Source organism: Equus caballus, chromosome 19, assembly GCF_041296265.1.
Source record: "Equus caballus isolate H_3958 breed thoroughbred chromosome 19, TB-T2T, whole genome shotgun sequence".
NCBI lineage: Eukaryota > Metazoa > Chordata > Mammalia > Perissodactyla > Equidae > Equus > Equus caballus.
In genome coordinates, this window is record NC_091702.1 from 27,847,522 (window position 1) to 27,866,369 (window position 18,848).

The 18,848-nt window shown below is 37.9% G+C and overlaps 2 long non-coding RNA genes across 4 annotated transcripts in view; one reads left to right on the plus strand and one right to left on the minus strand.

Annotated features, from left to right (window-relative positions):
- LOC111769026 (uncharacterized) overlaps nt 1-18,153 on the minus strand; it is a 77,595-nt gene extending 59,442 nt beyond the window's left edge. The window contains exon 1 of one of the 3 annotated variants that reach the window (XR_002801726.2): nt 1,497-1,762. This is a non-coding gene — a long non-coding RNA (uncharacterized lncRNA). Of the gene's footprint in view, nt 1-1,496; nt 1,763-17,855 lie in introns of those variants that run through there. The other 2 variants (XR_011428769.1, XR_011428768.1) reach the window with 2 other exon arrangements.
- LOC138918967 (uncharacterized) lies at nt 1,779-3,090 on the plus strand. The gene is made up of 2 exons (XR_011428771.1): nt 1,779-2,244; nt 2,916-3,090. It is a non-coding gene; the product is annotated as an uncharacterized lncRNA (long non-coding RNA).
- Nucleotides 18,154-18,848: the final 695 nt, after the last annotated feature.

Genomic DNA, 18,848 nt, shown 5'->3' on the forward strand with positions numbered 1-18,848 from the left:
TAAGCTCTCATTGGCATCTACACTTTTTAAAAGAAAAGTGAGGAAATAAATTATCCTAAGTAAATGTAACTGTTGAACAAAATCTTTCAGAATATAAAGTCCATTGACGAGGGGTTGAGATTCGCCCAGGAAGGTAGAAAGTGTGAATCAACATTCCAATCTATTCCTTAATGATCATTTTTATCTTTTCTTCTTATTGAGATACAATTGATATGTCACACTGTATTAGTTTTAAGTGTACAACATAATGATTTGATGTATGTATATATTGTGAAATTATTACCACAATAAGTTTAATTAACACCCATCACTGCACATGGTTACAAATTTCTTTTCTTGTGATGAAAACATTTAAGATCTACTCTCTAACTTTCAGATATAGAATACAGTGTTGTTAGTCATGCTGTACATTACATCCCCGGAATTTGTTTATCTGGTAACTAGAAGTTTGTACATTTTGACCACCATGAAGGTGGTTAATAATAATTTTTTAATTTTTGTTCTTGATAAGATGAAAATATACAGAAAACTATAGAGAGAAATATAACAACCCACATGTAAACCCTTCCTGGGGGAGTAACTGTTCATGTTTTGCCATTTCTTTTGCTTAATTTATTTTATAAAAGAAACAAAGCTTTATAGTTAACATTGAAGCCCTCTTTGCTCTCTTCCCCAATTTCAATCCCACAGTCCCTTCCCAGACTCAACTATTGCCCTGAATTCGATCCATGTCTTCTCAATCCATATTTTAATGCTTTTATTAAATATACACATCTCCGTAAATACATATCATCGTTTTCTGTGAATTTTTAAATTTATACAACTGCTGTTATACTCTAGACATCATTAGTACGCTGCTTTTTAAAATTCAGCTTTGTTTTTTAAAACATTTAAATTTAGTTTAATTTTATTATTGAATAGCTTTCTGTTACATAACCCTACTACAATTTATTTATCTTAATGTCCTTACTGATGGACATTAAGGTTATCTTTCTATTTTTTGAGGTTACAAACAATACTGCACTTAACATAGTTATGGATTTCTCCTGACACATATGGACAGGAAGCAAGATTCTTAGAGAAAAAAATAATAAATTGAAGCCTTTGAAATGCTTCTAAGGTGAAGTCTATAGGGTTTAGAAGATAAAGAGAGCTCACTGAAGCAAGAATGGGAGAGGAGCAACAGGACCTGGTTTGGTAACACAACACTGTGTTGATGAGGAGGAGGATAATATATTTTAAATAGCATTTTTACAAAATATACTTAAACAGAGCTAAGAAAAATATTACATTTAATTTCTGGTTGCAGAATGATGCTACTTTCCTTGAAAGAAAACTCTTCAAAGCAGGTAAAGCGATTACAGGTATATTCAGTTTCTGACAAGATAATGTTTTCACCCCTGGATCCTACCTTCTAGGTCTTTGTCTGAGCTCTGCCTCTCTAACGTTAGCTCTCCAGCACGGTCCCTCCGTTCTAGTCAAACCTCTCTACTTACCACACTGTAAATAAAACTTCTGTCTTGCCTCTTCCGTGACTTTGCTCCTGCTACGCACAGCCTGGAGAGACCCTGGTGAGGTTCATGGTATTCTTTCCCCCCTCTTGGTTCTTGTAATACTTAGTCTGAGCATCTCACTCAATCACTGACACACTCGTTGCAAATGGCATGTGTTTTGATGTAATGCAAATCAGATCTTTAAGATCTCAGGCAAGCGATTTGCAGATTCTGCTGCCTTCAAGTTCCAAGGTTGCTATAACAGTGACAGAAGAACCTAGATACGTTAGCCTGGTCTCTTTTCTTAGAAGTAGAACTTCTTTCTTAAAGTCTAATGAGTCACAACAATAGTACTGTGTTAATGAGACTATTATGATAAAAATAGCCAACATTTATGAATTGTTTTCTGTAGGTCAGGGTCTGTGCTAAACACTTGATATCTTTTATCTCATTTAATCCTTACTGTGACTCTATAGAAATGAAAGGCACAGAAAGATTAAATAAGTTGATTTAGGTCAGTCAGCTGCTAGGCAGCTGAGTCAGGGTCTGTCTTACTCCAGAACCTGATCACATTAAACTCTCTTCCATGTTAGTAACTACAGGAGTATGTTCCTTTTGTCTAGGAAGTGAATAAAAACTGTCCTGTCCATGGAAGGAAGGAAAAGCAATACGGAGGGGCGTAAAGAGTGTCAAATCTGGACCCACTTCAACTTGAGTTCAAATCCCATCTCTACTACTTCCTATCTGTGTGGTGAGCCCTAGTTTCTTTAAGATAGAACGTCTGCTGGGATCCTTGTCTGTTGATCCACAGATGATACTTAGTCTCTGTAGATTTTCTTATTCTGTGTTGTCATAGCATTTGGTGCATGTCTTTGTTTCAGCAGCTACGTTATATTATGCTTTTACACATTTATTTGTAATATCCTTTCATCAGGCCCCTAACTTGATGTGTCAGGCCCTGTTCCACATGCAGGGACACAGTGGTGAATTCACACAATAGCTCTGCTGTCACGGAACTGAGATTCCAATCAAGAAAGACAATAAAATATAAGGCTAGACAAATTCTATACAAAGAGCTAAAATTGGGTGATAGTGAGCAACTTGGTAGCTATTTCAGATTGGGAAATTAAGAAAGGCTTCTCTGAAAGAGTGAAATTTAAGCTACTAAATGGATCACAACAAGGATCCAGCCTTGCAAATATCAGGGGAAAGGAGGTCCAAGCAGAGGGAAGAACTAGGGCAAAGGACATGGGTTCTCTCCCTACTACACCATGAGCTCCACCCAGAACCATTTTTGTGTGTTTCCGATTGCTTCCCCATGGTGTATTTTAACATGTTACTCTGTTCCTGTGTATTAATGAGCCATTGCTGCAACAATGCTGTATAACAAACCAAATAATTTCTCTGCTTTAAATCCTTCAGTGACTTCTTCTCATTGGACTTAGAATAAAATCAAATTGTAAAGTGAAAACTCTGAAGATAAGAATCGCATGTGTCTGGTTTGTTACCATGTCTCCAGTACTGGTTTTGGTGCCTGACATGAAGTAAATACTTGTACTTGTAGAATAACAATAAAGAAATGTGGGAATGAGCCTGGGCTCTGTACTCCAGCTCTTCAGTTCTTTCAAGGGATTACAACCCAGTTTCTCCTTTATATTTTAAACCACTCTCCTATAGTACTGGTCCTCTGCTGTTCAACATATGCATTTTTCCTATCTGAAAAACAAAACCAACTAACAGTAACAACAACAAAAAACCTCGCCTTTGATTCCTTTAGCTACCAACACTCTTCCTTCTCAAGCAATACAACTTCACTTGTCATTCACATTTGGAATATTACTTATACCCAGACTAAAATTTGCAAGTTGGCCATAACATCCATTCCACACAGCATTGCTTGTGATCAATTAACTCATTTTGCAGCAAAAGAAATGCAGCAAGGGGCCTATGCTCATGGAATTCACTGGTCTTACCATGATCTCCATTATCTTGAAGCAGCTCGCTTGACAGGATGGTGAAACAGCCTTTTGAAGACAGTTACAGCGCCAGCTAGGTGGCAACTCCTTGCAGGGCTGAAGCAATGTTCTCCAGAAGGCTGTATATGCTCTGAATCAGCATTGGATGTATGGTGCTCTTTCTCCCATAGCCAGGATTCACAGGTCCAGGAATTAAGGGGTAGACGTGAGAGTGGCACCACTCACTATTACCCCTGGTGATCCACTAGCCAAATTTTTGCTTCCCGTTCCTGTGACTTTATGCTCTGCTGGCCTAGAGGGCTTAATCCCAGAGGGAGAACTGCTTCCACCAGGAGACACAAAAATGATTCCATTGAATTGGAAGTTGAGACTGCCACCCAGCCACTTTGGGCTTTTCACGCCTCTGAATCAACAGGCAGAGAAGGGAGTCATGATGTTGGCTGGGGTGATTGATCCCGACTGCCAAGGGGAAATTGGACTCTACTCCACAATAGGGGTAAAGAAGAGCATGTCTAGAATACAGGAGATCCTTTAGGGTGCCTCTTAGTATTACCATGCCCTGTGATTAAGGTCAACGGAAAACATAAAACGACCCAAACCAGGCAGACCTACTAATGGCTCAGACCCTTCAGGAATGAAGGTGTGGGGCACTCCACCAGGTAAAGAGCCACGACGAGCTAAGATGCTTGGTGAAGGTGGAGGAGACACAAGATAGGTAGCAGAAAAAGATAGTTATAAATACCAGATATGATCATGCAACCAGTTACAGAAATGAGGACTATAATTGTCATGATATTTCCTCCTTATTTTGTTATGAATACATTTGTATAAATATATACATAAATATAGCCATATATCTTTGCTTTATATATAAAGCAAATATCTTTGTTTTCTTTCCTCTCTTATTCCCTTGTCATGTAACATAAGATATATAGACTTTATATCAATATTTAAGTATTGTTAATTTTATACCATAGTATTTAAGTTATGAGATATAAGAACACAAGTAAACATCACTCAAGGACTTTACCTTTTCTTCTGAGGAAGGGATTAGTGTATTTTCAGCTGTATGCAGGATAGTTGTATCATGTTAGATGAAATTATGACCCCTTATTGTCTTTATTTGGAGATTTACTATGATTTAACAGATGTATTTGGGTGCCAAATTGACAAGGAGTGGACTCCTGATGCTAATTTTATGCATCAGCTTGACTGGGTTAAGAGATGACCAGATAGCTGATAGAAGATTATTTCTGGGTGTGTCCATAAGAGTGTTTTTAGAAGAGATTAGCATTTAAATTAATAGATTGAGTAAAGAAGATCACCTCTTCAGTGTGGGGTGGGCATGATCGAATCCACTGAGGGCGTGAATGGAACAAAAAGGTGGAAGAGGGGCTAATCTGTTCTTTTTGACTAAACTGGGACACCCCTCTCCTCCTGCCCTTGGACATGGGCATTCCTGGTTTTCAGGCTTTTGGATTCAAGCTGGGATTTACCCCATTGGCCTCCAGATTCTCAGGCCTTTGGAATCAGATTAATATCATTGGCTCCCCTAGTTGTCAGGTTTTTGAACTCAGACTGAATTGCGCGTCACCAGATTCCTGATTCTTCAGCTTGCAGACAGCAGATCATGGGACTTCTCGGCCTCCATAATCACACGAGCCAATTCTATAATAAATCTCTTATATCTATCTCTATATCCTATTGGTTCTATTTCTCTGGAAAACCTTGAGTAATACACTCCCTCTTTCCTAAGATTCCGGTTTTCTTTCTATTTCTCCAGCCATCCCTTAATCTTCCTCATGGGCTGTTTGCTCCTCATTCTTCCCTCTTAAATATTTCATCCTCACCTCTCTGTTCTTTTCACTTTATGCATAATCCATGAAGAAACAAACTCAAACTCATAGCAACAGCTAATACCTATGAGAGTATGATACTCATGTCTTCTCATTAGCCTAGCATCTCCCAGGCGCCATAGACTTTATAATAACGGCATTTATTTATTGATTACTTACTACAATTCGAGAACTGTGCTTAGATCTTTACAAATATTGTTTGACTTATTGTTCCAAAGTTTTGAAGAAGATAAATAATTATTTTGTTTTTACAGAGGGGGAAACAAAGACGTAGACAGGTTCAGTGAATTGCCCAAGGCCACGGAAATAGTAACAAATCGGGGATTTGAATCCAGATTGCCTGACTCCGTGATTTTAAACCTTATATCATATTGCTTCATAGTCAAGGGTTATTTAAGTTAATTACTTTCAAGCATTTTAAATGCAAATTATATCAGATATAATTCAAGATTCAAATTGAATTTCATGTATTAAAGAGAGAAGGCTATCCTAAAAAATATGCTTTCTGCGTAGAAAACCTTATCTCTTACTTTTTCATTTGTTTAAAATTGCTTGTCTATAAATATCCTCATGAAGCTTCTCTTGGAAGAAGGACCTTCAGGATAAAACAAAAGTATATTAAAGCACAGAATGTGTCGGCTTTGATCAATGGTTCAAGGCTAAAATTTCCAGCCTGATATTTTGTTTTGTTTAGTTGTGTTTTACTTTGCTTTTGGTTAATGCCCTAGCGGGCTCTTTATAACAGGAAATGGTGGATTAATGGCTGGATTTCTTTTCTCTGTCTAGAGAACTAGATGAGACAGACATACGGAGAAGAGATGCTTAACCAGGTTATTAGAGAAATGGATCAAACATTCAAATGTCTAAAGGCCAGAGACAAAAACCTGAAACAGAGGATAATTAAGGGCATGGGTCTGCAATCGGATAATCTGTGTGCTGCACCCACCTTGCAATTTAGCCATGGGAAAATCATTTAAACAAGCTAGCCTCATGTTTCCCATGTGTAAAATAGAAATAATAATAATGCTTACCTCTTGGGATTCTTGTGAGTGATGATAAGATATGCAGGGGGTAGGATAGTGCTGTACACACAGTAAATATTCAACCAAAGTTGGCTAGGCTATTATTACCTATGCTTTTTCATATCTTCCTGCTCCCAGGCTTCACTATTTACTATTACTATTTAACTGTTTAACTATTCTACTCCACATGCCAGACACCCATGGCTGCATCCGTTGCATTGTAGTGCACTCTACCAGACATGCAGATGTGTTTTAGATAAAGATATCAGTGTATTTTTTCAGTCCCACCCTAAAAGAGGAAGCACGCTAGCAAGGCAAGACTGCTTAATGAAACGAACACCACCTGGAATTCAGAGACATTTGGCCAGGGGCTGCAATATCCATCAGTTTGTGTGGAATCAAGAGAAATTGGATTTAACTCTACCTTGTGTCAGTCTCATATCTGACTTAATCAAACTGTCTGAATAATGGTATGTTAATGGTATGAAGATTGAAAGGCAAGCCCAGGGGAACCTAGAGCAGTATTTTGTATTTTTACATAGAATATTTAATGCTTGGAGGAAATTGGATGAGTCAGATCCTACCCAGCTGTTTTAGAGTGTATTATAAGTAATCCACATTATGGAAATTAATTAGAAGCTTTGGAGAGATGCATTACCACGTTCAGATTCTAATTTTGTGGGGCATGGTGGCACGGCGACTCAAATTCACCTACAATAATAATAGATCATATTTCTATTTACTGTGTATGGAGCTTTTTGATACATACTAGTTAATTTGATCCTTAATAAAATATTGTTGGTTAAAGAAGCAATCCTAGGGGCCTGCCCTGTGCCAAGTGGTTAAGTTCGTGCGCTCCACTTCAAAGGCCCAAGATTTCGCTGGTTCAGATCCTGGGCACAGACATGGCACTGCTCACAGGCCATGCTGAGGCGGCGTCCCACATAGCACAAACAGAAGGACCTACAACTAGAATATACAACTATCTACTGGGAGGCTTTGAGGAGAAGGAAAAGAAGAAAAAGAAAGAACATTGGCCACAGATGTTAGCTCAGGTGCCAATCAGAAAAAAGAAGCTATCGTTTACCTAGCGCCATTTTATGTATTCCAAAATATTGTCACCTTTGGGAGGTTGGTGTAACTTTTCTAACTCCATAGTTAGTGCACCACAAACAGCACTCACCTCAAAGCTGCCTCATTTAAGAGACTATGACTTTCTCCCAGGGCATGTTTATGCTCTAATAAAATCCTGATTTATGGATCTAGCCATTTACTGTATAATAGTGGTGATGATGTGAGGTTGTGCAAATCCTAGTGCTGTGTATTATGGAGGATCAGATCCTATCTTTCCACAGTGTTTACGCTCTAGAACTCAAAGCATCTTTAGTCATGTGCTTCGTTGTTATAATGTAGTCTTCTAGAAAGTGCATGCAAAGTTGTGTAATTTTCCTCCATTTCTCCTTTAGTGCCACTCTTTTGTGTTTTCTAAATATTTTCCCCACAGAGGCCCTCATGCTGGCAGCATTATAGCCCCTCTTCCAGACCTGACCCCCAATTAGCTGAAACATAAGATGCTCTCGAGTAAACATCACTGATGTACACACAGTTCTGTAAAAACAACCAACTAGGGACCAATTGGCAGAATTGTTAAAAGTGCTCTCAGCAACGTGTTTGACAGATCTCTCTGCCATGCGACATCCCCTCTTGAACACAACTACAGCTTTGTCCCTCTCCTCTTGTGAGGAGGCTCCTCACAACCATCTTTTCATTCAGTGCTTCTCTAACCTGGACACAGGCCTTACAGATCAGTGAATCTATCCTGCATCCGAGTTCCACTGCCACCTGCACGTACTCATGATGAGAACTCAGGGTTCTTTCACACATTTTGAGCAAAAGGAAAACACTGAACTTGGTACATAGTAAAAATAATGCAAATCTTCCTCAAATCTAATAAATGCAAATCTTTCTCAATCTAATAAACCTGTATTTTGGAGAAAAAGTAAATTCATTCACATGGATGTTTATTTTAAAATCACTTAATGCATATGTAAAATTACTCTTTCCCACACATACTCTAGTAAATGCCATCTATGATTAATATATCACGATTCTGAGTTCAAGTTCACCAATCTACTCTTTTACTCTTTAATCAAAAACTCAAAGTCCCATTTTGACAAGGTTGAAAGTGCTTCTTCTGCAGAATAGATTAATCCTATTTACAGAAGGAAAAAGAAAATAACCTTAGAATGATGTTTTCCCTTCTACTTAAAAACTCACTTTTCATATAATTGTATGAGACTGTCTCCTTTTAGGGGTCAGTGCAATACTAAAAGATTTCAGCTGACTCACAAAATGAGGGTATTAGGGTTCAATTAAGATGTGTTAAAATTAATACACTGGTTTTGGGGATCTTTTTTCTTTATTTCAGTCTGTGTGATAAGACACTAATGAGTGACCTTGTGGGCTTTGGCAGGAAGTTTCCTATTTCCGATTCTGTGAAGTCTACCCCAAACTCTATGAGATGGATATTTAAAAAATTAAAAATCTCTAACTTTATGGCCACGAAAGTGAACCCAGGAAGGTGATTTTATCAGGCCAGATAGCATATTAGTGGTGGAGATAGGATCCGAAACCAGACATTCAGACTTAAGGAAAGGCCATCTTGCTAAGGTCCTGCTCCCTCTTTAGAGTAGTGATATGCCCGAATGTAGCCTATAGTATCAGCGCGTGCTCGCATATCATTATGTCTGTGCGTGCCTGTGAAGTACAGGGTCATAGGTCTTTCACGTTGACAAAAACAAAGAAACACACACACCCCCCATCATTTTGTTAGAAAGAAAGAAATGATTGTCCCTTGAATGGGCACAATGCACACATGCATACATATCACGCAAAACTCTGCCAGAAGATTCACTTTCTAAGAAGCAGTTTTCTTACAGATTGTTGTTTCTATTATTATAAAACGTTTGCACTGAATTTTGACCACAGTACAAGTACAGTCAGTACAGCCCTTTATGCCAAATTAATGCCAAGGAACCACCATCAGTCAGTGTAGACCCCCTCCATACTCCACCCTTCCAATGGCTTTGTCAACCCACAGACTGTGTTAAATGGAGCTGAATTAAATGCAACTAGAAAGTGGAGAAAACTCTATATTTCTCAGATTGTTACATCATTTTCACTGTTTCCTTGAGGGGAGAGGAGGAATAGTGTTTGTTCAACACTTACTAAAACAAAGAGAACTTCAGCACACAATATCTGGTTCAATGTTTCCACTCATCCATAAATTAAAGGGTAGCTTTATTATCTCCATTTCCCAGGTGAAGGTACCTGAGGCTCAGAGATGCCAAATTACTGGCCCAGGTTCTCATTACTTATAGGTACCTTAGCCTGACTCCCAACACGTGTCAACTTTTGAGCCAATATGACTTCCCTTTCATCATGCTACAAGCCACGAGCACCCCAGAAGGACCAAGTGGTATAAAGTTGAGCTGAGGGAATTGCGGGAGGCAGCTTGGCTCTTGCAAGTCTGGAGCCAAAGCAGAAACTAGAATTTCCATTGTTGAGCCACCTTTGTCCATACCAGCCTTGTCACAAAACTAGGGGGAAGCAGATCCTAGAGAAGGAATAAATGGAAGGAAGATTCCAGGTAGTCCAGGGGGCTCTCTCCCAGATCATTTACTATCGGAAATGAAGGCACAGAGCGGTGGAGCAGAGGGCTAGCTAAGGCGGCTTTAGTTGCCACAATAATCTTTATCACCGCCTCCCCTCAATAATTAGTAGATACAACCTAAGTAGAAAGTTTGCTTTATATGCAAACACAACCTCAACACAACACCCCAGCTGTACTCTTCCTCCAATCCTTTCAACAAGATTATCACCCCTAAACTTATCCATATAGAAATTTCGAGACGATCGCTTGTTCCTTTATATTGCAGCTAATTCTTCCTCACTTCCTAAGGAAGCGTCCCATTCCACACTAGAATAGCCCCCAATACACAACTCAGGTAGTTGTGAGAGAGTATAAGGTACAGATCCAATTCTCAATTATGAACAAATTAAAGCTTGTACAAAAACTAGACCAAGAAAGTGAGGCAGGAAGATGGGACGACAGCAGAGGAGAATTGGAGAAGCCATGGAATATTAATAGACAGCATCCCTAATAAAACTCAAGCACAGATGCGCAAGGTTGGATTCCAAGGGGAAAAAAAATAACTAAGAAAAAGAAATCATTTGGGGAAAAAAAGTGAAAAATGGCCTCATTACAGTGACAGTTTGGGGCAGAAATAAAATCAGAAGTGGAAAGAGCCAGCAGGCCTTCTTTCACTACACAGACTAAATTAGCGTTCAGTCTGGGAGAAAGTGCACTAACGGATGCCGGGTTCAACAACAATGCCTCTGGCAGTGGCAGAAACACTAACAAAAGCAACCTGCAGCTGAGAAACAAATGGCCAGGTCATTAAACAAAGAGACGCACATCCTCCAGCACCAGCACTTTAAAAAGACTGGTGTCTGTGCGCCAAGACATTGCGAGAACTTTCTGCATGAAATGTGCCTTCATGAGATACGTAGGGCTGCCATAAACCAATCCTTTGCTCTGGGTCCTGAAACCATAAACAAAGCAAAAATAACATCAAATTTGTGTCACTCTTGAAGCTACCTAAGCAAATTTTAAGCCGGTTAAAATTTATTTAACCTGCCCTAGCATGCCTTTCCCACACACATCAAGGAATATGGACATATGTGCAAAAGAACTTTGTTCTGGTAAGAAGACACAATCTATTTTGTTAAAACGGTTATGAAAAGGATCAAAAGAGTTCATCGATTCATTTATGCCTTCACATCTTTAATAAGTACCTACTACACACATGTTGAGCTCTGTGCTAGGCCATGGGAATACAAAGAGAAATATATTCGATTTTTTTAAATGATTCATCTTTTTGACTCTATGTTGATTGACTCTGCCTTAGAATTTGCATTTGGTTTGGAGCCCCCGATTCTGATAAACCAGAGAAGGACCCAGGAAAGTTCTGAGAAGAGCATCACGGGAGGAGCAGTTGCAGGAATAAGAATGATTAGCTTGGAGATCCTCCAGGCACTTACTTTCTTCAAACATTTAAAGAGCTGACTTTTAAAGAGAGGGTAAATGTGTGCTGCGGGGCTCCAGAGGACAGAACAGCAGAAGGTGTAGGGATAAAAATTTTAACCTGATAAAAATAAGGAGCAGAATGGGCTGCCTTAGAAAAGTGTGAGTTTCCCAACTCTGAAAATAATCACATAGAGGCTGAATAACCAACCTGTTAGAGATAGCCTAATGGGGCTTTCAGCTCTTGTAGGAAATCAGATTATATCTATTAATCTAAGGTAGTGGAGATAGTTATTTTAGAAGAATCAATCTCATTGATTCATTTTATATTGAAAACTCATAAGAATAGCATTTTATAACTAAAATTACACTATATTATCTATATTAGGATTTTATTTAGTGATAAGGTTATGAAAAGGTGGACCCATAGCAAGCAATAAATATGCTCACCTTTGGGGATTAGGGAAGAGTAAAGTGCAGTAGAATGGAGTAGGTGACTTTAGTTCCTCAAACTCCTGGTGGAGTTAGGATTTAGAAATTTTTTTAAAGTTTATCTCTCCTACTTGTGCCACAGTTTCATTGTGAACAAATAGTAAGGGTAACAACAGTGAATCTCCAAGTGCAGGCCTGGGCCTCCTCACACATTGGGCACCACCTGGTATCTAATGGAGATACACTGCTTTTTCAGACAGAAATAGTCATTACCACTGGTTGGTCATGAAATATATGGTTTGAGTACCTTATGCCTGAGTGTGCATCATTTGTATGAATGTTGCCTATTTTAATTGAATGTCTGGTTGGTCAGTAGTTATTTTGGTCCTGGGTATTACAAGGCAGTTCTATGTAGGCTATCAAATTCCTTTGCAAATCTGTTGAAGTGGCAGTTGTTACAGGATTAACTGGATCAACAGAGTCTAGGGAGTCTGAAGTTGAATCAGAATTGGATTCCTCTGCCAGACAATCTTTATCCCCTTTGGAATCATCCAAAAAATCTTTCATACTCTTGCTTCTCCTTCTTGCAAGAGATAGTTCTCTAATGCTAAGGCCTTTTTATTGGTTTTTTTAACATATTATTTCTTCCTATAATTAGATAAATTAAAAGTACAAACACAAAAATGGGTGGTAGGTGAGGGTAATATCTATCAGGTATTAATATAGTTTAGAAAAATAATATTTGGACAATGTGGTACTAACTGTAAGAACAGACAAATCTGAAACAGAAGCATGTGGAAAAATTTAGAACGTGATAAAGGATGTACCCCAATAAGTGGCATTTGGAAAACTAGCTAACTACTTGGGGGGAAAAGTTAAATTCCCGCATTTTACCATAATAAATTCCATCAAGATTATAGAAATATGCATGAAAAATATATAAGCCATACTGATAGTAGGAGAATATAACTTTATTTTAAATGACATCGTGATAGAGAAAGTCGTTCTAGTCATGACACCAAAAACAGAAACCAAAAGTGAAAGCTGATAAATGCAATTACCTAAAAATTAGAACAACATCCCATATAACAACAAAGGAAATCATCAATTAAATGCAAATATAAACTGGGGAAAGTATTTGCAACATATTTGATCTGACTACATAAATGGTTCTTAAAGTGAATACGAAAAAGAGAAAAAAGTACCCCCCCAAAATGGCCTTAGTATGTAAAGAAGTAACCAGTAAAAAAGAAATTAAAATGGCTAGTAAACATTTTAAATGCTCAGAGCCATTAATAATCAGAGAAATAAAAATTATAAAGACAAGAAAATGCAAAATTTCCCTATTAGAGTGGAGAAGAAAAAGATAATACCTATATCCAAGAGGTGAAGAAATAGAAACTTACATACTCTGCTGGTAGCAGTGTAAATTTTTAAAACATTAATCACTCGATTAATTTAAATGTTTTAAAACATTTCTGGCTTGCAGATTGCAAAATATATTGAATCAATCAATATGTGTATATCTTTTGACACAGAAATTTTCCTTCTAGGAATTTATTCTAAGGAAAAAAATTAGACTATGTAAAACCTTAAAATGAAATAGTATCCATTAAAGATTACAATGTAGATATACATTATTTTTATGGAGAAGTATTTATGTGATTGCCAATAATTTCCTCTTTTAAAGGATATTGTAATAAATTTGCTTCTACATGTATTGGTATATTTATTCACATAGAGTTTCTTCCTTTCGTGAGATTAGTCGTTCCGTGCCCTGACCTTTTCTCCTCTGTATATAAAGGTCTCATTTGCCTCACACGAATTCCAGATCTTCTCCCCTTTGGTCTGCCATTGAGGATTTCTGTCTATCTATCTATCTATCTATGTAAAATAGCCTAATCTGAATCTAATAGTAAAATTAATGTGATAACAGTGCCCTAATTAGTATGCAATCAGTGCCCACCCTGAGGCAAAGCCGTCAGACAGAGTCAACAGAATAGTATTAGCACTTGGACCAACAAACCAGTTCAACCACATGTGCAAACAAAAGGAACACCTCTACCATTATGTCTGCCATCACTTTGGACCACTTAAAGGGCATGTTGAGAACACACCACCTAAATAACCAGCAATTAGTGCCTTCTAGATGAGTTGTGCCGTATGTTGAGACACCATCGCTTAAGATTTTTAAGTGTAAGTATCAAACCCTCAATGTTTTACCTTCACATACCACTCTTAGCCAAGAATTACTTTCAGCTATCACTGGCAGAGGGACTTGGAGGATTAGGGGAAAGTTAAGAAGGGAAGAAAGGTGACGAAAAGCTTACTTGCCTTTCCACACTAGCGAGAAAACATCTTAGTGCCTAAGATTTAGGTTAATGACTGCCATCTATCCTTCACCTCTGACCTCTGCTTTACTTCACCTGAGTCTGTCTACACATGGTATTGAGAACTTTTATACCTGCCACGCCTTCCCCTGTCCTCATTTACTCTTCTCCTTTATCTTCTTTATGAAATTTCCAAATCCCTTAATCACCCTGAGCATTCTTTGATGATGAAGTCCTGTCTCCTAGTGCTTCCTTACTTGCTGGCCAAAGGATGCTCCTGTATCCTACCATCTGAAGAGTCTTTGGGAAAGCCAGGTTCGGGGGTAAGGAGATACCTAAGATATACAATAATCTCAAGTGTTTTGCTGTTAATAATGAGTTTCACCATGGGAAAACCAAGTGCGAGGACAAAGTGGAACTTCTCTGGGATGTCTTCTTTGAAAGAGGGTCAGAATAAAAGAAATAAGTGAGGCACAAATACATCTGAATCTTAAAGCTCAGCAGCTGGGGTCTCCCTTCCCGAGGCCTCATTCAGTTAAAATTCTCCTCTGAATTGCTTTCTCTGAAATCCTTGTGCTGCTGTTCTTCTAGGCAAGAATTCTCCTTTCATTTGTTGGGTAAGTCCAGCCTCTGACAGAGCCTTGCATGAAATATGCACTTGATAATGTTTGATGAATGAATTAATGTGAAGGAATAAGCTAAGTTTCCCCTCTTCCTTTTGGTTATCATGAGAGGATAAGGATCCAAATTTGTAAAGATAAAGTTAAGTATGAAATCCTTAAATTTTGTAAGAAGCTCAGTTAAATCTAGCACCCAGCTTCCTTTGCCTGCAGCTGAAAGGATACATATCAGAGCAAGACGCATGTCTCTAAATTTACATCAGACCCTACAGGTGCTCTCAAAGATAATAAAGATACAGACTGTGTCTAGCAGGAGATGAAAATCAATGAGAGACAAGCAAATTACGAACAGATACACAACACAGACATAAAACATATAAAAGAATATACAGAAATATGTGTGTCCAAATTTAAAAGGAGATCATTGGATTAGGAAAGCTGATAACTGGTAGGCTGGAGAGAGTCCACACTGCATACCACTCTGGGCCCTGGTCCTTGGCTGTTTTCCACCACAATTAGTTATCTGGCAACCTTGCAAGATCTTAATAAAAATAACTCATAAGATTTAGTCACATAAGAAAGGCCATCAAAATGAGTGATTACAAATGTTTTGAAAGGGTCACAAGCTAAGTCAGCATTTAGGATATGCTTTTAAAAAATTGCCTATCTCTTTCTTCTCCAAAGAAAACACCAGAAGAATATTGTCACAACTCTGGCACCCTCACTCCATCCCCTCAAATCTATTAACATCACATTGTGAAGTTCGTGCCATTGTCAGGAGTCCAATAAAATCCCAGAGAATTTCTTTCCTTTTTTCCTTTCTCAGAGGAATAACTTTTTTCTAACCTTGTTACACACATTTCCGCACTTTCCAGCCTAGTTCATACCAGATGTATTTTCACCTGCAATTACATCAGTTTTCACGACCCAAAGGACCTTAAAAAGACATAATGACACTATTTATATAAATAATGATACTCAAGAGATTGTGTAACACTCCTCACAGTTCACAAAACCCATTTACACTTAGTTGTCATTTTAAACTTAAAACCACCCTATGACTTGTTTGGGCAGATTATGATGTGTTTTCCACTTTAAGGAAGAGAAAAATGAAGCTTAGAAAGGTTAAGGGAAATTCTCAAGGTTAACATAGCACATAAATGGTAAAGTAATTCTTGAAAACCATGTGTCTACCTCTAAACCTGTGATCATGCTGCACCTGTATATGGGATGCCCAGCTGGCAAAAAGAGGAAAAGGGGTACTAAAGTCTTTTCCAGCATCCCTAGCATGGAGGTCTGGAGGTCAAATGATTTACTAAATGCAATGTACCATCATACCAACAGCTCCACTAATTACCTCTTCCCTGTTATCCTACTTTTTCCACTAGAAAATGTCACTTCTCAGGTAAGATCAGTTACATAATTTTTAGGAACTAATGTTCTGTTCTTAGGGTCTTCCCAATGCAAAATTGAAGAGGAGATAAAAAACGTTATCCAGAGATTTTATTATTAACTCTTCAGGTATCTTTCTTAATTTTTGGATGTTTCTGTTTACCTCATACCCCCAGACTTCCAGGGTTTTCCTCAGGCTCTCATCATCCAACAATCCATCTGATCCACCCTCTCCGGGAAGAACCCTACACACTTGCTTTTTTGCCATCTTTCCCGTGTCATTAGAAAGAGGCAAAAAATAGTTCACACTAAGACATTAATGATAGCAATTTGATGAGTGGATTTATCTTCTGACGGCAAAAGCATTTCTTTTGTGAATGTCTAGGGGATCATTCCAATTATCAGTGACAAGCTACAAGGGGAGAAAGGGAAAATATTTGGAAACAGTCTTGCTAGCAACTGCTAGCCCTAAGCCTCACCACAACTGTTAATCTGGATATTTTCATGTATACAACCCTGGGTTGACATAAATAATTTGTCTATATTGCTCTTAAAATAAAGAATTACATTTCTTAAAAGGTTTAGACTACTACCCGGCAATATTGTCTTATCAAAAATAATAAACTATTATTTGCAAATAACTACATTTACTTTCAACATGTTGTAAGAGAAATCTGTAGAAGACAGAGCAAAGGGGCTGGATTCTGTGGAAGTTCTCCAGTGGATCTTCCAAGGGAAGAAAATGGCTCCTTTCTCTGAGCCTTTTAAAACCTTGATTACATTAGTTTTTAGAAAATGTGCAAAGGAAACACTATTTCAGAGAAGGCCCTGAAATTCGCATATTTCTTGGAACTCTGGTGCCTCATGGGTGACAGCATATGTCGTTGTTAACCTTGTGTTGTGTTTCTGAACCAGTGTCCAGCACAGCCTCTGAGGCCATCTGCTTTCTATGGTTGTCAGCCCTGAAAATAACCTGAGATGGCTGAATCCCTGGAACGTATTTTTCCTACTGTTTTGATTAGAAAAGCACTTCCACCCTAATCAATCTTTCTGTTTTAACTCAAGCATGGATTTGACAAACTTCCTAGGTTTGATTCTTTAGTATACACTGTAGACTTTACATTCCCAGTTGATATTGAACAGTGGGGAAGTTTCACTGCACATGCAACAGAAGGCTATGAACTCACATTTGCTTTGCTCTCTGTCCATGGAAACGGACAGGAACTGAATAAAACCACAGGGCAGGGATATTAGGAATCCCTTATGCTGGTATTTTCTTTGAGTTAACCCTTTCAGCATTCTCGTTACTCATTTAGATACTTCCGGTTATGTAATTTTGCTATATCTCATCTATTATGTTTCCCTGCTTATAATGTTTCTAATTAGAAATTACCTGTGTCTAATGGTTGAGGCACATCATCTAAAATTGTGTGCTCAATAAATGTAAAAACAAAACATCTGAAAACACAGAACTGTTCCATGCAGATTTATGATCCTAATAGGATCATCTTTGTCCCAATTAAGCAAGCCTACTTGAAAAAAGATGGTTGACACATTGTTTTCATAAAAAGACTTTTTTAAAAGAAAGTCTCAAATAATGCTAGAAGAAAAAGACCACAGTGGGAGACACGGGGAGAACATTACTTACTAAGTCTGTGCATTTAGAAATCTTGGAGACAGGAATTGAATTGCTTTGTTTCTGAGCTGGACGGTGCTCTCCGGAAATCCTCCTGTGACTTCTTTCATTGCCTTCATTCAATTTTATATTGTTTTGAAGGTCCAGGCAGAGAGGATATGTAATTGGACATTTGGTGAATGCAGAGGAGTGAAATTGTGTCCAAAGTTATTAGCTTATCTTCATTTGAAGAGCAGGAGAACATTTTATTTCATCTAACTTTTTATAGCAATCAATTAATTCTTTGCTTCAAGGATGACAACGGACTGCCTTTATTCATTCTCATGGAAACATTGACATCTAGTGGGTCATTGCATTAATGCAGCACAGCCCAAAGGCTCAGAAAAATACTCAAATCTTGGGGATATTCAATGTGGTGTGCTTTCTGTGATTAATTAATTTGACCCATTGATTGTTCTAGCTAACCTTTGCCTGTAAGTGTGGATAAAAAATAATATCAAAGAAAGTTGAAGAAAATAAACTTAGCATACCTAACCAGTAGCTTTCAGACACCCTGTAAATAAATTCTTAAGGATTATTTTAGTTGAAGATTTAATTGTTATTCATAGGAACCCAAATTAGTAATGGTTCACAGAGTTTTAGTAGTGATAGGAATTAACCCTTAGTGTTGGAAGACCTGTATAGTGTGGCACAGTAATTCTTAAACCTTTTTATTCAGAGATTATCTTGATGAAGAGTATGAGCACTCTGCCAAGAAATTGTGTATATGAGCAGCCACACTAAATTCTGTATACAATTTCAAGGGTTGCATAGAACCAGTGAAGCTTGAGCTGGTAAAGAACTCCGGAACTGCTAATAATGATAGGAAACTCTTATAGCACTTACGATGGGCCACACACTGTTCCAAGTGCTGTTCATGTATTAATTCATTCAATTATCATAACTTTTCTAAGTAGATATTATTATTAACCCATTTCACAGAAAAGGAAACTGAAACACAAAGCT